Source organism: Pteropus alecto, unplaced genomic scaffold, assembly GCF_000325575.1.
Source record: "Pteropus alecto unplaced genomic scaffold, ASM32557v1 scaffold62, whole genome shotgun sequence".
Taxonomy (NCBI): domain Eukaryota; kingdom Metazoa; phylum Chordata; class Mammalia; order Chiroptera; family Pteropodidae; genus Pteropus; species Pteropus alecto.
In genome coordinates, this window is record NW_006432491.1 from 2916085 (window position 1) to 2937601 (window position 21517).

General features: G+C 34.3%; 1 protein-coding gene across 1 annotated transcript in view; it reads right to left on the reverse strand.

Moving 5' to 3' along the window:
- Window positions 1–21517, reverse strand: part of PXDNL (peroxidasin like) — a 495544-nt gene that overhangs the window by 274578 nt on the left and 199449 nt on the right.

The window sequence follows — 21517 nt, forward strand, 5'->3', positions numbered from 1 at the left end:
CAATTCTGATTATGACATTTAAAAAACCCAAATCTTATAAAATCCACTGCCAGACTGCAATGCTAAGAGGTTCAGTTTCAATGTATTATAAAATATTTGTTTTGTATGTGTTTGTGTGTGTGTGTGTGTCTGTGTGTGTGTGTGTGTGTGTATGACTGATTAGGAAAACAGAAGTATTTTGGCCAATGGAGCAGATGATTATTTTACTCATTATACACAATACACAGAGAGTCAATACATTCTCAATCTTGACTACTCCTAACCTACTCACCACGTACCTCACTGCTAAAGGCTCAACCACACAATTTCCCAAACAGCATCTGAAGCCACTGTCTGACACTCCACCTGTAGCACCAAAGCCAGTCTCACCATTTATGATTATCTAGTGTTCTAGACATTGGGAGGCAGAACAATCCATCTACAGTATGCATTAAAGCTGATGCCATACAGAGATAGTATCCATTTTTGTTGATAAGTTTTAGTTTCAGTCAATGACCCAAAAACCTTTATAGCATATGATCTGCTCAAGGAATTTTAGGCTGGCTAAAACAACATGGCTAACTAATATTTAATTGATATCATCGCAAACATTGTCCTGAGAGAATTTGTTAGTCATTTACTCCCTCTGTATACTCTCTTAATCTAATGTTCAAAATCCATTTCTACACATCCTTTAGGTCACAAAACTATCACCATACAACTATTTTTACTTGAAGAACGACTATTCTGTCCCCATATTCTATTAAACATACCAACGCATGTAGAAAAAAGTATATGTATATATGCATATATATGTGTGTAGAAAAAAGTATATGTATATATGCATATATATGTGTGTATATTTGTCTGCATATGTATGGATGCATATATGTATATATGTGCTTATATGTGCACGTGCATATATTACATATATATGTAATTTGCCCATCTCTGTGATAGGCGTATATGTGTGGTACATGGTATGTGTATACAATCTCATCTAAACCACAGAACACAGAAACAATTTTTGACTATTTTCTTAATTTACTCAAAAGTGATGACTAGTAGAGAAGTTGATCTATTTCATACAAAGATGCCTTCAGGAATTAGTGCTATATTTTCTCTTAATAGCACAATTTTGAAAAGAAAATATGCTACGTATCATAATTCATCTTTTTCAATATATAAAATGCACTTGATGCCTATGTTTCTGCATATTCTTACATAGTAATCTTTTAGTAAAAATAAAATATAAAATTTCTAAAAATTGCAGTGAAGTTGCTTTATTTAACATTGTAGTTCAATATGAATGTTAATAATCTAAAGTATGAGATCAAGCAATGTAACTCAAGGGCTTCTTATAAATATTTTTATTACTGACAAGAAACAAATTTATTAAAGTGGTTCACTGTTGAATGTATTTTTCTATCACAAGAAAGAATAAAACTCAAGTAAAAAAAGTTATATATTTATTGAGAAAACAAAATAATTCCTGAAGACAGGAGATTTGTTTACTTTGATGATCAAATCCTTGTCGGAAAAAAAAGGAACCAGCATAAACCAACAGGCCCATGTTATTAGCTGCATCTTCTCTTGCTGAAATGCAGTATTTTAAACACAGGGTACACATATGTACATTTGATAGTATACAAAAATGTACTGTGTCATTGGAAATACATTGTTAAAAAGCAATAAGCAGCTATTAGGGAAAAAAAAGCATTTTGCGTAGTTATGTACTCATCAAAATGAGTGGGAGGAAGCAAAATAGAGCTTTCTCATGTATGACGTAAAATTTCCATTTGAAAAATGGCAAGATTTACTCTGAAAGTTAATCGTTATGTCCGCATTTAAATACAAATAAGATAGTAATTCTTTTGTTTTTTCCAGATGGCAATAATGTTGATCTGCTTCTGTTTATTATGATTATGTTTACTTTTTAATTAAAATTATCAGGGTGACATTGGTTAATAAAATCAAATAGGTTTCAAGTGTACAATTCAATAATGTGTCATATGTATAATCCACTGTGTGTTCACCACTTGAAGTTAAATTTTCTTTCATCATCAAATATTTGACCCCTTTTACCTCTATCTACTTCTTCTATCCCCACTTCCCTCTGGGAAGCACTAATCCACTATCATGTCCATGAGTCTCTGTTTTTTGTCACATTCATTTGTTGCTTTCAGTTTTATATTCCTTATGTGAATGAAAGTATATGGCTCTCAACTTTTTCTGTCTGACTTATTGCACTTATCATGATATTCCCAAGATCCATCCATATTGTCACAAATGGCTGTATTTCATCTCTTCTTATGGATAAGTAAAATTCCATTGTGTATATGTACCAAATCTTTATCCAATCATTTATCAAAGGACACTTCAGTTGTTTTCATGTCTTGGTCACCGTGACTAATGCTACATATATCGAGGTGCAGATATTGTTGCAGATAAATATTCTCAAGCTTTCTGGGTGAATATCCAGAAGTGGAATTGCTGGGTCATACGCTAATTCTACACTTAATATTTTGAGGAACCTCCGCACTGTTTTCCATAGTTTCTGTACCAATTTGCATTCCTACCAACAGTATATGAGGGTTCCTTTCTCCCCACAACCTCTCAAAAACTTGTTACTACTTGTCTTGTTGACGACAGCCATTAAAACAGGTATATCTATTTATCCTGGTTTTGACTTGCCTTTCTCTAATAGCTGGTGAAGTGGAGCATCTTTTCGTATGTCTGTTGTTCTGAAAGAAACATCTGTTCAGGTCTTCTGCCCATTTCTTAATTTGATTGTTTTTTGATGGCTGAGTTGTGTGAGTTCTTTATATATTTTGGAAATTAGACCCTTATCAGAGGCATTGTTTGCAAATATATTCCCCAATTCAAATGGTTGCCTCTTTGCCTTCTTGATGGTTTCTTTTGCTGTGCAAGACTTTAAGTTTGATATAGTCCCATTCGTTTATTTTTGCATTTATTTCCCTTGCCTTTGAGGTCAGATTGATGAAATTCTCCCTAAATCCAAGATCCATGAGTTTAGTATATATGTAATGTATTGTCAGGCCTTATATTTTAGTCTTTGATCTATTTTGAGTTAATTTTGGTACATGGTAATAGATAGCAGTCTAGTTTCATTCTTTTGCATGTGGCTTTCCAATTTTCCCAGCATCATTTATTGAAGAGGCTTTCCTTTATCCATTGTAATGTTTTTGGCTCCTTTGTTGAAAATTATTTGCCCACATATAGAGTTTAATTCTGGACTCTCTATTTATTCCATTGGTCTGTGTGTCTATTTTTCTGCCAATATCATGCTGTTTTGATTTTTGACAGTTTGCAGTGTAAATTGATGTCAGGCAGAGTGATACCTCTGGCCTTATTCTTTTTCCTCAACTTGCTTTGGCTACTTGCTTTGGTTATTTGGGGTCTTTTGTGCTTCCATATAAATCTGATGATTTTTTCTTCTATTTACTTAAAGAATGCCATTGGAATTTTGATGTGGATTACATTAAATCTGTATAATGCTTTAGGTAATAAGGTCATTTTAACTATGTTGAATTTTCCAATCAATAAACACACAATAGCTTTCTATCTTATTTCTGTCTTCAACTTCTCTTGTAGTTTTCAGTGTATAGGTACTTCATATGCATTGTTAGGTTTATTCCTAGGTGTTTTATTCTTTTTGTTGCAATTGCAAAAGGAATTATTTTTCTACTTCTTTTTTCTGACACTTCATTATTAGAGTATAGGATCACTATGGATTTTTTAATGTTGATTTTGTATCTAGAAACTACTATATTTGCTTGTTTCTAGTAGTGTTCTTATGGAATCTTTAGGATATTCTATATAGAGAATCATGTCGTCTGCAAATAGTGATAGTTTGACTATTCATTTCCTATTTGGTGCATTTTATGTCTTTCTCTTGCCTGACTTGCTAAGACTTCCAATGTTATATTGAATAACAATGGTGATAGTGGACAGCCTTGCCTTGTTCCTGATCTTAGAAGGAAGTCTTTTAGTTTTTCACCATTAAGTATAATGTTGGCTGAGGTTTTGTCATAGATGACCTTTATTATGTTAAGGTATTTTCCTTCTATACCAATTTAGTTAATTGTATTGATCATAAATGCATGCTATATCTTGTCCAAGGCTTTTTCTGCATCTATTAATATGTTCACATGATTCTTATGTTTTAATTTTTTTATGTGATGTATCACATTAATCAATTTGCATATGTTGAAACATCCTTGTGCCTTTGGGATGAAGCACATTTGATCATGGTGTATAATCTTTTTACTATGTTGCTGTATTTGGTTCGCTAGTATCCTATTTAGGATTTTTGCATCTGTGTTCATGAGAGATATTGGTCTGTAGTTTTCTTTTTCTGTGTTATCTTTACTAGGTTTGGGTATCAGAGTAATACTGTCTGCATAAAATGAGTTGGGAAGTATTGCCTCCTCTTCGATTTTATGGAAGATTTTGGGGAGAATAGGTATTAAATCTTTTATGAAGGTTTGGTAGAATTCACTGATGAAGCCATCTGGTTCTGGACTTTTACTTTTTGGTAAGCTTTTGTTGCTTGTTTCAATTTCCACATTGCTGATTAGCCAATTTAGATTTTCCAGTTCTTTTTGATTCAGTCTTGGAAGGTTGTATTTTTCTAAGTACTGGTCCATTAAATTTGGTGTTGTCTATGTTTTCATAGTATTCTTGTATTTCTGATGTCAGTCATAATTTCCCCTCTTTCATCCCTGATTTTGTTTATTTGTGTCCTTTCTCTTTTTTCTTTAGTGAGTCTAGCCAGGGATTTGTCAATTTTATTAACCTTCTCAAAGAACCGGCTCTTTGTTGTATTGATTTTTTCTATTGTTTTTTTGTTTGTTTGTTTTCAATTTCATTTATTTCTGCTCTAATCATGATAATTTCTTTCTTTTTGCTGACTTTAGGCCTCATTTGTTCTTCCTTTTCTAGATGTTTAAGATGAAACATTAGGTTGTTTATTTGGGCTAATTCTTCTTTTTAGAAATAAGGCTGTAATGATATGAACTTTCCTCTTATGACAACTTTTGCTGTGTCCCAAAAGTTTTGATATGTTGTACTATCATTATCATTTGTTTCTATGTATCTCTTGATCTCTCTTTTTATTTCTTCTCTGACACAATTATTCTTCAGTAGCATGTTGTTTAATCTCTATGTATTTGTAGTTCTTTCTATTTTCTTTTTACAGTTGATCTCTAGCTTCAAAGCATTATGATCAGAGAATATGGTTGGTATGATTTCAATCCTTGTATATTTGTTAAGGCAAGTTTTGTATACCAGCATGTGATCAATCCTTGAGACTGTTCCATGTGCACTAGAAAAGAATGTATAAGCAGCTGTTTTGGGATGAAAGACTCTGTAAATGTCAATTATGTTCAGTTAGTCTAATGTGTCATTTAAGGATGGAATTTCCTTATTGATTTTCTGTTTGGATGATTCCTCCATATCCTACAGTGGAGTATTTAGGCCCCCTACTACGATAGTGCTTTGGTCTGTTTCTCCCTTTTGTTCTGTTAGTAATTGTTTTATAAATTTTGGGGGCTTCCTGATTGGGAGCATAGATATTAATAACATGTTATATCTTCTTGTTGCATGATTCCTTTATCATTATGAAGTGTCCCTCAGTATCTTTCTTTATATTTTTTATTTTGAAGTCTATTTTGTTCAATAGTAGTACTGGTACTCCCGCTTTTCTCTGAATGTCATTTGCTTGAAATAACATTTTCCACCCTTTCACTTTGAGTCTATATTTGTCTTTGGAGCTGAGATATGTCTCCTGGAAGCAGTGTATGGTTGGGTTTTTCTTTTTCTTTTTTCTTTTTTTTTTTTGATCCATTCTGCAACTCTGTGCCTTTTTATTGGTGAATTCAGTCCATTTCCATTTTGGGTGATTATTGAAATATGAGGTCTTTTTATAGCCATTTTATCTTTCGCTTTCTGGTAGCTCGATGTTTCCATTGCCTCCTTGTCCTTGTGTTTCTGTTTTTTTTTTTTTTATTTTGGTTGGCTTTTGTGAGTTTTCCCTCTGGTTCTTCCTGTTTTATACTATGTATTTCAGTTCTGAATCTTCTATGTGTGGTTACCATTATGAATATGTAAAAGATAGTTATATATACAGTCATTTATTTTCTTCTGTGCATATTTTATCTCCATTCTCCTTTACGAATCTGGATCTTTGAATCCTCCCCTTTTCAGTCACTGTTGTCTCATTTCGTCCCTATGTATGCTGAACGTTCATTACTATCTTGCGATAGCTATTCTCTTCTCATTAAGCTTATAATGCCCTGTGCCTAGTAAGGGTTGCACTCCTTTGTTTCTATTTGCCTGATAGTCACCTTACTCCTAATTATGCATTTTTTTTGTCTTTTTTTTTTTTTTTAGGTGAACTGACCCCTTTCAGTATTTCCTGTAGTGCAGGCCTCGTAGTAGAAAATTCCCTCAATTTTTGTATGTTTGCAAAGGTCTTTATTTCTCCTTCATATCTAAAGGAGAGCTTAGCTGGATACATTATTCTTGGCTGGTAATTCCTTTCATTTTAACAGTTTAAATATTTGATTCCATTCCTTTCTGCCTTGAAGGATTTGCACTGAGAAGTCCGATGGTAATCTATAGGGTTTCCTTTATAAATTACTGCTTTCTTCTCCCTGGCTTCCCTGAGAATTCTCTTCATCATTGATTTTTGATAATTTTAATACAATGTGTCTTGATGAAGGGCTTTTAGGGTTGAGATAATTGAATGTTCTGTTCACTTCTTGAATTCCAGGTTCCAGCTCATTCCTTAGATTTGGGAAATCCTTGTCAACTATTTCTCCAAAAATGCTTTCTAGTCCCTGCTCCTTTTCTTCGCCTTCGATAATGTTCATTATTCTTATGTTTCCTCTCCTGATAGTATCAGCTAGTTCCTGTATTTCTCTTTCATTATTTTTCATTTTTTGTTTTCTCTTTTCATTCTTTTTATTTATTTCTAGATTTCTGTCTTTGATATCACTGATCCTTTCCTCCATTTGGTCGACTCTATTTCCCAAGCTTGCTATTTCATTTTTCAACTCTTGCAGTGTGTTCTTCATCTCCAGAAGTTCTATTTGGTTCTTTTTGAGAGTTTCAAGCTCCTTGCTCTGCTCATCTAGTTGTCTTTTTTCCTGAAATTGTTGATTTGAGTTGTTTTGGTTCTCATTGAGTTTTTTTCAGAAGTACCATCCTGAATTCTCTGTCATTTAAGTCACATATTCTATGTCTGTAAGCATATTTTCTGGAAATTTTCCTCTTTATTTCCGAGATGCCTTGTCACTTGGTTGCTATTTCTCCACTTGGGCATTAATGGAAATGTATTCTGCTTTTTTTCAGAAAGATTTATTATATAAAGGTCTCTCTTTAGCCTGTTGCAAAGAAGGAGCTTTTCTTTTGGTTTCAAGTAGGTAGCATCTAAGCCTCTTGGATCCCTGCTTTATATAAAGCCTTAATAATGTTTTTTTTCATTTCTGGTAGATATTTAATCATGCTTGCTACCCTCAATGTTAGCAACAGTTTCAATAGCATTTGCTCAGATTTCCCTGGGGCTCCGTGGTGATCAGTCTCGGAAGGTATTGTGGGAGGGTCCCTCTGGTTGGGGGTTGAAGACTGTGGCTCAGCCTTGGTTTTGCAACCGTGGCCAGTAAAAATCGCCTGATTTTTTTGCCATCCCACTTCTCTGCTTTCTGCCCTGATGACTGGGCTCTGCCACTGGCTACGTGGAACTCATGACTCTCCCAAGCAGACCTGTTCACAGAATTCTCCACACCTTCTTCCCTCCCCCTCTTCCTATATGGAGCTCCAGAAGCTTCTTTATTTTTCTCAGTCCACTGCCCAACACCCAAGGTTCCGACCTGTGGTGGTTGTTATACGCAGATCCCGTGCTCAGACATGCTAGTGTGCAGTTTGGGTGTTTTTTGTTCAGTTTTAGATGTTCAGCATATTATTGTTTCAAGGGGAGAGATCAGGGGACACCTCTCACTCTGCCATGTTTCTCCAAATCCATGGTTCTATTATTAACCCTCTTTTACAGAGAGGGTATAAGGCATGGAGAGTCCAAGTAAGTTGCCTGAAGTCACACAGCTGGTATTCATATCCTAAGTATTCATATCCTAAGTAGGTGCTAAAAAGAGCCAACTTGAGGAGCTGCTCCGCAGACCAGCCCATGCGCAAATCCTGAGCGGGTGAGGGAGCTGAGCATCTCCCTCCTTCCTGCAGGGGATGAAGTCCTGCCTTTTCTGCATCTATTGATATGACCATATGTTGTTTATCCTTTATTTTGTTTATATGTGTATCACCTTAATCGATTGGTATATGTTAAATCATCCCTATGCTCCTGGAATGAAGCCCACTTGAACATAGTCTATAATCTTTTTAATATGTTGTTATATTTGACTTAGTATTATTTTATTTAGAATTTTTACAGTGTGTTCACGAGAGATATCAGTCTATGTTTTTTAGGTGTGTGTGTGTGTTATTATTACCAGGTTTTGATATCAGGGTTGTTGGCCTCATTAAATGAGTTAGGATGTGTTGCCTCTTCAATATTTTGGAAAAGTTTGAGAAGGATGGGTATTAAATCTATAAATGTTTGCTAGAATTCACTGGTAAAGGTATCTGGTTCTGAACTTTTATTTTTGGAGAGGTTTTTGATGACTTCTAATTTTCATTGTTGATCACTCTATTTTGATTTTCTAGTTCTTCGTGATTTAGTCTAGGAAGATTATATATTTCTAAGAACTTATCTATTTCTTATAGGTTATTAAATTTGGTGTCATATAATTTTCCATACTATTCTTGTATAATCCTTGTATTTTCTTGGTATCTGTCATAACTTCTCCTCTTTTATTTCTGATTTAGTTTATTTGTGTCCTTTCTCTTTTTTCCTTAGTCAGTCCAGCCAAGGGTTTGTCAATTTTGTTGAATTTGTTTTTTCCATTGCCTTTTTATTCTCAATTTCATTTAATTATGCTCTAATTTTTATTATTTCCTTTCTTCTGCTGACTTTGGGCTTCATTTGTTCTTCTTTTTCTAGTTTTTAAAGATGTAGTGTTAAGTTGTTTATTTGGGCTTGTTCTTGTTTCCTGATATAGGCCTGTAATGATATGACTTTCCTATTAAAATCATTTGCTGTGTCCCAAAGTTTTGATATATTGTGCTTTCGTTCTCATTTGTTTTTTATGTATCTCTTCATTTCTCCTGGCATGTTGTTTAATCTCCACACATTTGTGGTTCTTCTTACTTTCTTTTTACAGTCAATCTCCAGATTTAAAGCATTATGGTCAGAGAATATGCTTCCTATGATTTCAATCTTCTCAAATTCGTTGAGGTTAGTTTTGTGTCCCAGCATGTGGTCTATCTTTGAGAATGTTACATGTGCACTAGAGAAGAATGCATAATCTGATGTTTTGAGCTAAGGCTCTGTAAATGTTGATTATGTCCGATTGGCCTAACATGTCATTTAAAGATGGTATTTCTTTATTAATGTTCTGTTTGGATGATCTATCCATAGCTGATAGTGGAATATTTAGATCTTCTACTATAATTGTATTTTTGTCAGTTTCTCTCATTAGTTCTGTTAGTAGTTGCTGTATATATTTGGTGATCCCTAAATGGGAGCATAAATATTAATCAATTATGTTTTTTTGGTTGTGTCTTTTTAATATTATGAAATGTCTACCTTTGTTTCTCATTAGTTTTTTTATGTTGAAGTCTATTTCATCAGATGTAAATATGACTATGCCAGTTTTTCTCTGGATGTCATTTGCTTAGAACTCATTGTCTACCCTTTCACTTTGAGTCATTTTTGCCTGTAGAGTTGAGATGTGTCTCTTGAAGGCAGGATATAATTGTTTTTTGTTTTTTGATCCAATCTGCTTACTCTATACCTTTTTATTTAGAATGTAGTTCAATTACATTTAGGGTGATTATTTAAACATGAAGTTTTTTATAGCAATTTTATCTATTATATTCCAGTAGCTCGATGTCTCTATTCTTTCTTGTCCTTGTGTATCTCTCTGCTACTTTAATTCGATGGTACTTTATGTTTTCTTCCCCTGTTCCCTCTTGTTTTCTGTTATGTGTCTCATAACGGGATTTTTAAATTTAAGTAAAGGAAAGTTATAATATACAGTAGTCCTTTCTTCTGTGTGTGCCTTATCTCCATTTTCCTTTGCAGATTCAGCTCTTTACTCCATACATCTTTTTGTTTTTGTTATCTCAAATTATCACTATTTAGGCTATACATTCATTTCTAGATTGCACTAGCTGTTGTCTTCTTTTTTTAAAGTTTTTTTTTTTTTTTTTTACCTTTAACCACTACACAATATTTAAGCTTATAATACCCTGATCTTAATAACCCCTGGCTAGACTCACTAAAGAAAAAAGAGAAAGGATACAAATAAACAAAATCAGACATGAAAGAGGAGAAATGACGAACACCACAGAAATACAAAGGATCATACCATAATATTATGAAAACGTATATAACACCAAATAACCTAGAAGAAATGGACTAGTACTTACAGAGATACAACCTTCCTTGATGATATCAAGAATAACTGGAAAACTTAAAGAGATTGATCAGCAGTATTAAAATGGAAACAATAATCAAAAATCTTCCAAAAAGTAAAAGTCCTGGACCAGATAGTTTCACCAGTGAATTCTACCAAACATTCAAAGAAGATTTAATATCTATTCTCTTCAAATTCTTCCAAAAATTCAAAGAAGAGGCAATTATGCTGTGAGGCTAATATTACCCTGATACCAAAATCTTATAAAGAAAACACACATACACCAAAAAATACACAGTTCAATATCTCTCATGAACACAGATGCGAAAATACTGAATAAGATACTGGCGAACCTAATACAGCAACATATTAAAAAGATTATACATCATGATCAAGTTAGCTTCATCCCAGGGTCACAAGGATAGTTCAACATATGCAAATTGATTAATGTAATACACCAAATGAACAAATTAAAAAATAAGAATCATGCAATTGTATCAATAGATACAGAAAAAGCCTTGGACAAGATACAGCATTTTTTTATTATCAAAATACTTAACAATATAGGTAGAAAGAAAATAGCTTAATGTAATAAAGGCCATATATGACAAACCATCAGCCAACATTATACTTAATGGTGAAAAATTAAAAACCTTCCTTCTAAGATCAGGAACAAGACAAAGCTGTCCACTATCACCACTGTTATTCAGTATAACTTTAGAGGACCTACTGAGTGCAATCAGGAAAGAAAAAGATATAAAAGGCATCCAAATAGAAAATGAAGATGTCAAACTATTTGCAGGTGACATGATTCTCTATAAAGAAAACCCTAAAGACTCCACAAGAAACAATAAGCAAATACAGTAAAGTTTCTTGCTTACTGGAAACAATAAGCAAATACAGTAAAGTTTCTGGATACAAAACCAATGTTCAAAAATCCATAGCATTTCTATACTCTAATAACGAAGTGTCAGAAAAGAAAAAGTGGAAAAAATAATTCCTTTTGCAATTGTAACAAAAAGAATAAAATACCTAGGAATAAATCTAACAAAACATGTGAAGGATCTATATAATGAAAACTATAAGACCCTATTAAAAGAAATCGAAGAAGATACAAAGAAATGGAAAGATATTCCGTGTTCTTGGATTGGAAGAATCAACATAGTTTAAATGACATTATTACCTAAAACATTATACAGATTTAATGCAATCCCCATCAAAATCCCATCTGCATTTTTTTAATGAAATAGAACAAAAAATCATCGGATTTATATAGAAGCACAAAAGATCCCAAATTGCCAAAGTCATCCTGAGGGGAAAAAAAAAAAAAAAGGCTGGAGGCATCACTCTGTCTCATTTCAAATTATACTACAAAGCGACAGTAAGCAAAACGGCATGGCATTGGCAGCAAAACAGACACATGGACCAGTAGAACAGAATTAAGAGTTCAGAAGTAAACCCATATTTCTACATACAGAGGAAAAAGGAAAGCCTCTTCGATAAATGCTGCTGGGAAAATTAGAAAGCCACCTGTAAAAGAATGAAACTAGACTGTTGTCTATCACCACACACCAAAATTAACTCAAAATGGATTGAGGATCTGAATGTAAGACCTAAAATGATAAAATGCATAGTAGAATACATAGGAACTAAACTCAAGAACCTTAGACTTGAGGTTTTTTATGAATTTGAACTCAAAGGCAAAGGAAGTAAAATCAAAAATAAATGAATGGGACTACATCAAACTAAAAAGCTTCTGCACAACAGAAGTAACCGTCAACAAGGTAAAGAAACAACCATCCAAATGGGAAAATATATTTGCAAGCAATGCCTCCGATAAGGGCCTAATACCAAAATATACAAAAAACTCATACAACTCAATAATCAAAACAACAACAAAAAAAAATGATCCAATCAAAAAAACTTCAGAAGACTTGAACAGACATCTCTCCCAAGAAGACATACAGATGGCCAACAAACATGAAAGGATGTTCAACATCGCTAGCTATTAGGGAAATGAAAATCAAAACCACAATGAGATACCATCTCACATCTGTTAGAAGAGCTGTTATCAACAGGACAAGTAATAACAAATGTTGGAGAAGATGTGGAGAAAAAGGAACCCTCATACACTGCTGGTGGGACTTCGAATTGGTACAGCCACTACGGAAAACAGTATGGAGGTTCCTCATAATTCTAAGGATCGATCTACCATATGTCTAGTAATCTCTCTATTGGGTATTTACCCCAAAGACTCGAAAACATATATCTGAAATGATATTTGCACACTGATATTCATAGTAGCATTATTCACGGCGACCAGGACATGGAAGCAACCGAAGTGTCCTACAATAAACGATTAGATAAAGAAGGTGTGATACATATATACAATACAATATTAGTTAGCCATAAGAAGAGATGAAATACTGCTATTTGCAACAACATGGATGGACTCAAAGGTAACTATGATAAGCTAAATAAACCAGACAGAAAAAGTTGAAAACTGCATGATATCACTTATATGTGGGATATAAACCTAAAAGCAACCAACAAACAGGAGAAACAAACAGAGTCATAGACATGGACAATAGTCCAGTAGTTACCAGCAGGGAGATGGGAAGGGGGGAGTTGAAGGGGTAAAAGGGGTCAAATATGTGGTGACAGAAACAAAACAGAAACAGACTCGTAGATACAGAGAACATTTTGAGGGTTGCCACATGGGAGGGAGTTGAAGGGCTGGGTGAAAAACGTGAAGGGGTTAAGAAATTCAAAATGGCAGTTACAAAAGAGTCATGGGATGTAAAATATAGCATAGGAAATATAGTCGATAAATTAAGTTGATTAAATAATAAAATAATAAATCAAATGGCAAAAACTGAAGACAAGGAGAGGATCTTAAAAGTATCAAGAAAAAAAGCAGTTAGTTATCTATAAGGGAGCTCTCATAGGACTGTCAGCTGATTTCTCAACAGATACTTTTTAGGCCAGAAGGAATTGGCATGAAGCATTCAAAGTAATGAAAAGCAAGGACCTACAACAAAGATTACTATACCTGGCAAAACTATTACTTAAATCAAAGGACAAATAAAGATCTTTCCAGACAAGAAAAAGTTGAGTTCTTTACCACCAAATAAGTATTACAAGAGATGTTAAAGAAACTTCTTTAAGAAGAAGAAAAAAACTATCAATAATAAAATGGCAATAACTATGCAGTAATCTATCAATTATTTTCATATACATGGATTAAATGTTCCAATCAAAAGACATAGAGTATAAGAAAATAAAATTCTTACATATGCTATCTAAAATAGACTCACTTCAGATCAAAATACACACAGACTGAAAGTAAAGGGATAGAAAAAAAAACATTCATGAAAACAGAAACAAAAACAAACAAAAAAAGCAGTGGTAGCAATATTTATACCAGATAAAATGGAATTTAAAACAAAAGCTATATAACAACAGACGGAGAAGGACTCTGTAATCCCATTTCTAGATATTTTTCTGAAGAAACTCAAAATACTACTTTGCAAGAACATGTGTATCCATTTGTTCATCACAGCATTATTTACAATAGCCAAGATATGGAGGCAACCTGGGTGTCCATCAGTGGATGAATGGATAAAGAAGAGGTGGTGCATATGTAGAATGGGATGTTACTCAACCTCTGAAGCACCATGGATGGACCTAGAAGTATTGTGTTGACTGGAGTCAGTCATATAGAGAAAGACAAATGTCATACAATTTCACTTTTATGTGGAATCTAGAGAACAGGATAAATGAACAAACAAAACAGAAACAAGCTCATACATACCGAGAGCATTTTGATGGTTGCCAGATGTGGGGGAGATGGGTGAAGAGGGGAGGGAATTAAGAGGTACAAATTAATAGTTACAAAATAATCATGGAGATGTAGGGTATAGTAGTGTGAAAATAGTAGTGTAATAACTTTGTATGGTGTCAGAAAAGTGCTGGATTTATTGGGTGATAACTTTTTAAGTTATGTAACTAATCACAGTGTTGCACATCTGAAACTAATATAATATTGTATGTCCATGATAATTTAAAAAATATAGTAAAAATTTAAAAATAAATAAATAAATGTTGTTATAATTCTAATATTATTCAGCCCTCAGGACTATCAGTTAATAGATTTTTCTTCTCTTTATATCAAAATATTCTTAAAGGACATTTAATAGAGGAGCTATCTTAAATTTAAATGTTCTTAAAGTAATTAGAGGAAAAAGGTAAGTATACTATTAATTTTTTATTGCTAGGTAACAAATTACCATAAATTTAGTTGCTTATATTAGCACCCATTTATTATCTGTTTCCATGGATTAGTAGTCCAGGCACACCTCTTTTGGATCTTCTGCTAAGGTCTCACCAGACTGAGGTATCAGCTGGGTTGAGTTCTCATCTGGAGCTCTGGGTCCTCTTTCAAACTCATTCAAGTTATGGGCAGAATTCACTTCCTCACAGCTGGAGGACTGAGGCCCTCAGCTGCTAAAAGCCACCTCTGTCCACAGACAGTTCAAGCATGACTGTTTTTCTCCTTTCACACCAGTGGAAGAGCATGTCTGCTACCCAGAGTCACTTTTAAAGAGCTTGGCTGATATGTCATGCCCACTTAGGATAACATCTCTTTTGATTTAATAAAAGTCAAGTGATTAGGGACCTTAATTAAAAATGATAAATCCCATTATTTTTGTCATATACTGTAAATAACACACAAAAAAAGTGATATCTTATCATACACATAGATAGCACCCATACTCCAGAGAAGGGTCATTTTTTGTGTCATTGGAGGTAATATTAGAATTCCTCTTGTCACCTTTGGAGTTAGTAGTTGAGGCAGATTGGTTGGATTTATTAATATATCCAATCAAAATATCACTATCATTATTATATAGTTAAAAAGTTTTAAACATTAAAAAATAATGTATCATTTAAGAATATATAAGACCTTTACTTAAAAAAAAATAAATATTGAAAATTAAAAATTATAATTTCAGTATAGTAGTTACCTTGGTAGTGAGAAAAGGAGATAAGATTAGGTTTATTATCAGTTTATTTTTTAACTGGGATGATAATTACAGTGTGCTCATTATTAGACATTTTAAGAGGCCTTAAATATTTCATAATAAATATATAAATAGTTTTAAACACTTCTTTATATACCTGTCTCTGTTTTCAAAATGATGAGGCAAAGCTTTTGCCTTCAACATTCTCAAAACTAACAAGAGTATCAGAGAAATAACAAATTATGAATTTCTCAGAAATTTTTGTGTTAAAGTGTTAAGAGATAAGTCAGGTCCAAAACAAATTTTTGAATGAAAGAATCAAGGAAAGTTTCCCAGAGGAGAGAAGGTAGAGTTTGGAGCACAGATGCGAATTGTCTAAAGAAGTAAAAGAGAAGATGCCAGGAGACGGTCCCAGAGGTGCTGCAGGGAATGTCACACAGTTGTGGATGTCTACCATTGTCAGAGGACATTAAAGATGTGCAATTAGAGGGGTCCAGTTAGAATATGATAAAGCTAGAAGCAAATAGAGGGAAATTCTGAATAATTTGTATGACCTGCTACACATTTCCTTTTTATCTTTAAATCCCTGGAGATACATTAGAACTCTTTAGCAAAAGGAATAATGGCATTTACAAATATCAACTCGATAATAAAATGAAAAATGTTATTGTTTTTGTTGTTTTATTTTGTTTTGTCTTTTTTATTTAGATTGGAAAGATATGGAGGAAGATGATCAAAGGAAGCTGGAGTAAAAGTATGTGGGATATTTTCTATTTGTCTCAGGGGTCTAATCCTTGCCCTCTTCCACCCAGCCCTGTGCTGACTTGTAGAAACTAAAACTGGTTTCTTTCTCCAACTTCCAGTTGGCTTCAGCCAGTGGAGAACAACAGCAAAATATTGAAGAGAGGAAGGAAAATAAAATCGAGATATCTACTCCCTCCCTTAGGTTTCCTTCCTAAGATTTCAGAGGGCTAACTGCCTCCATCTAAAGATCACAGTTCCTGTCAAGCATCTCTCTACACATAACTCTGAGCAAACTCCATGTTTGATATTTGCTCCCTCCACTTGTCCCTTCAGTAGTAATAAAATCTTAAAGGCATGGGATACTATGTTTTTTCTTGTGTTTTTCTACACTATGTCCAAACCTTTGTAATAGTCCCTAACTAAATTCTCTTCACAGTGTCCAACTTTTTTGTGTCATTGTTTCTGGTAAGACAATGTCTGACATAGGAGGTCACTGAGATAATCTAAGGGAGACTTGACAAGAACCTAAATTAAGTCTGTAAGCAATGAGAAGAAGGATCTAAAGATTTAGAGGTAAAATCAACCATATTTGATAAGCAAATGAACATAGGGGTATAAATAAATAACAAAAGTTTCTTCCGTGTTTCAGATCTGAACTACCAGAAGCGTGGCATCACCATTTGGCAAGAAGGAAAATATGGTAAGAGGAATATGAAGTTGTTGCGTCAGGTGGGTCACTAGTTCGGTTTGGGAGAGACTATAATTGAGGTGCTTACAAGCAGCAAAGTGTAAATCCGGGGGTTGGGTCTCCTTTGGGCTAAAAACTAAAATAAGGAAATTCTTTCTAGAGAAAAGTACACACATGCACATACTTTTATTCATACTTATATTTATATCTGTGTATGTATGTGTTTCTGTGTGCACGTGCATACACATGTGAAAGGAATTAAGAGGGTTAGAAAAGGGTCAGGATGTTGGACTCTTAACAGAGAATCCCTGGGGAAGCCTGGGAGAAGTAAATCCAAAACATAGCTCATCAATCTGACGGTTTGGCCAAAAGCATTCCCAATCTTTCAAACCTCTTTAAGTTAAATAAATGCTCATTAAATTTAAAAGCAGTAAAATTTTAATTTACCCATTTCTTGAAATTAGATGACATTAAAAGATAATATTTGGTTCTATGTATTTGGGCATTTTAATTTGCAAAAGATTAACAAGAGGTACCAAAAATAGGGCAAGTAAAATATATAAACACTCTATCGGTCTCTTTCAATTAACTTCAAAGTTAGAATTTCATTCTTCAAGTATAATGCTTTTCTCTTAAGTACCACAGTTTCTTGGGTCTATTGATGCCACTGGAAACAGCATTACCAAAACAATGCTGAATTTTCCATCTAGTTTTCATATGTGCTAAATAGTGGTCAAGAAGCTTAAAAAAATATAGTTTTAAAAGGTAATAATTTCTGAATTAGTGAATGTTGAATAGAAACATACCAAATATTAGCAAGACAATGTTCTCTGAGGTTGGAACTTTGCTTTAAGTTTGTTATTTAATGTTTAAATTTTCTGCATTTTATGAGATATGTATACAACTATGTGTTAATTTCATAATGAAACCAGTAGGCTTATTTTAAAACATAAATTATGCATGGGTTTAAGAAATATCTGCTAGATCTCCTGCTAATAGAAAGAGAAAAGAAAGTCAAAGGAATCTGAAATTGTCCTCTTTCCTTCTGACTCTAGTAGGAAACACACACACACACACACACACACACACACACACACACACATGCATACAGTGAGTTTTCTATTCCAGTCTTATTCAAATACAAAGATTTCCAAATGGTAATGAAAGGTCTTTTGAAGAAAATTCCACCATTTTGAAATTCATTGCATTTTTTTTGATTGCCAAGTTTCAGCTCCCTGTTGAGTCATTGTGCAATGAAAATGGTCTTCTAAGCTCCCAGGTGCTGTCTCTCTTTAGAAAGCTGCCAGTCACTGGACACTCTATATGGCAGCAGCAGAACTTAAGCTAAAGGGTAAAAACATTAGCAATTTCCAGCGCAGAGAATGGGCCAGAAATAGGAAACACAAACAAAGTAAAGTCAGAAAGGTGAGGCCTTACGATTTGAAACTCAGTAGGTGTTGGCATTCAGGACAGAGTCCATTTCCATGGACTTCAATAAACTAAATAGTAAATTAAAAATTGAATAACATCCTGCCTGATGGGTCGACTTAGCAGAATCAGGATGGAATTGCAATCTAAGAACCAGATACTCTAAAATTGTGACTATATTCCTGTGACAAACCATATCTGCTTTTAATGATAAGGGCATAGTAGTCTCCAACTACCAGCCAACTGTTGTTATTTAAGTTCCCCTTTCTCAGCTCACTGTGAAGTGAGTTCTCAACTACAGTGCCTGAGAAAGTACATTCTGGTGTGAAGGCATCCCATGAAAAGTCAGTGCCTAGGCCTCTCATGGAGAAGAGCAAGACTCTGCAGAAAGGTAAATTAAAAATCAAAATGTTGCTCCATGTGGGAACTGATCATTCATAAAGAATGTCAGTACCTTGGTGGTTAAAAGTTGGTGCTCTGGTCTCATACAGGCTCACATTTGATTTCCAGATCCAAATCTACCATCTTAGCTTGCACAGTGGAGAAAATAATAATAATGCTGTTAAATATTATGACAGATACCTCAAACTGAGCAGAGATGGGGAAGGCCTGTGGGAGGAGTTAGGGCCTGCAGAAGGATCTCCTATACTCTGTGTCATTGGGAGAACTCTATGTTTACCTTCAGGAAGAACTCTATGTTTGCTACCGAGCTCTATGGCTATAACGGCCCCTCTGCTTAACTTCCTCTTCTCCTCTGTAAAAGGGGATTTTTCCTTCTTCCTGGCTCTCTTCCTCCCAGTTGTAACTTTCTTTTTTCCTGAATAAATGCTTTCTGGTGATGGAATACCTAGTTGACTTTTGTTTCTAAGGTCAACAATGCCTTTTCTTATACTATTGTCATGAGAATTAACATAGTACAGTATGGTCCTTAATAAGTGCCAGAAAATTGTTATTCACTCTTATTAAAAGAATAGTTAAGGCTCTGAGATTCTAGCTTTCTTTTACACAGGTGAAAGCTCTGATATCCTTTGTATATTTGGGGAAATATTTTTTAGACTTGGGTACACAATCTGGAGCATATGATCTGTAATATAGATCTTCAAAAATTTTGACTTCAAAAATATAGACTTCACAAATTTTGCTATGAAAACCTACTGTATTTTTAAGAGAACACCTGAAAATGTAGTTTTTGAACACAATGAGGATATTACCAAAAAAAAATTGGATAAATTTGTTATTGAACTAAAAGTAACAGCTGAAAACATGTGGCTTGAAGCCATATTTTTGAGAGCTAACCTGAAGGAATTTTCTATATATTTTGAGGATTTCACAAATGCCTTTAATCCTGGAAACCAGGGAGTATTGAAAACTCTAAACATATAAGATTAAAAAATAAAGCATTTTCCTAATTTGCTATATAAAACACTATAGTATATTCCCAGAGTGGTTTTAGGGAATATATTGCAAATATTTTCCCTTAATGTCTTTCCTGTTACTGACTGTTTTCTTGGAATTCTGGATATTACAAAAACCTAATTCATAGAGTAACCATGACATTTGCATATTTCCAGCTGAGACTTTCTTACAACTCAAACGCTTAGAGAAACAAAAATAGTTTCTTCTGACAAATAAGCTATGTTTGTGTGCTTCCTCAGGACACTACATTGTCATTTTTATGAGCTTCTAAATAAATGAAAATTAGATTGTTAAATAGCAGTATAGTTTACCATTTAAGAGTTTAGCAAAAGATTGATACTTGAATCATACTTTTTATGATATTACTAATATATTATAAAATGAACGAAATGTACTTTCTATTTTGCTAATTTTTGCATTTAAAAATTAGTAGGAATATACATCAAGTATATCTGTGTTCAAATGGATTTTATAAATATTACCCTCAAATTTTCTCTGCTTCCATGTGTGAGCAATATTACAAATTTCCACACATTATAAAGTTGCTAGTAACCTATAGGTTTTAGAATAGTATTTAATTGTTTTATAGTAATATACAAACATGTATTCTATATAATTTAAATGAAATTTAGTATTCCCAAACTATAGAGCACTTAAAAGTATTTTATTAGGTTCTGATCAAGATGACAAAGTACGTATACGCTATGCTTGCCTCCTCTCATGTCTACATCAAAATTAAAACTAAACTACAGAATAATCATCATTGAGAAGTTCCTAAAGTCTAGCTGAACAGAAGTCCTCTAACAAAAGACATACAGAAGAAGCCACTTTTGAGACTAGTAGAGGGGAAGAGACAAGGAACAGGCTGTCCCAGGACCCATGTGTGGCGCTTAAAAATTGGGAAGGATATCTCAGTTGTAGAGGTCCCCCATGAGGAGCGAGGGGTCTCACCCCCACATCAGACACCTTAGCCCAGGCTTCCAGTACCAGGGAAAGAAGTTGCCACAACTTCTGGCTATGAAAACCAGGAGAGATAGAAGACAGCTGGAGCCCCAGGTGTTCCTCTTAAAGAGCCTGCACACAGCTTAGTTGCTGACAGACTCACTCACTCTGGCCTCCAGCACTAGGGCAACAGCTCAAAGGGCGCCAAGGATACACAAAGAGAAACTGAATTGTTTGGCTTCAGGGCAAGGACTAAAGGGCAGAAGTATTGCCAGAAACCATTGTTCCTTTGTTGAGCCTTCCCCAGACCCATTGTGCAGACACAGATGGCTCTCATATCTGAGTCTCCATCAACTGGCTAACACAGTTTCCCCCCAGGACTCCCTAAGACTAGTCCCACCCAACATGTGGGCCCACCCAAGCTGCTTCCAGTGGCTTTCCAATACAAATGACCAGTCTGAGCTTATGCTGCAGACTATTCTAAAATCTCTCAAATGTTTACAAATACCAAACAAGCAACATCTGGCCTCAACAGGACCCATGTTCTAGCTGAGCAGCCCCAAGCCTGACACTAGAAGCATCCAGCCTTGGTTTACAGCTTAGACGCTCTCACACAACTCCGAGCTCAGCACAAATAGCAACCATCTGCAGATCACTTTATAGCTCATAACAAGTAGCCCTAGACAGGGAGTATGCGGCTGCTGACTTGGCCTGCAACAGAACCCCTCCAAAGGGAGATCCAG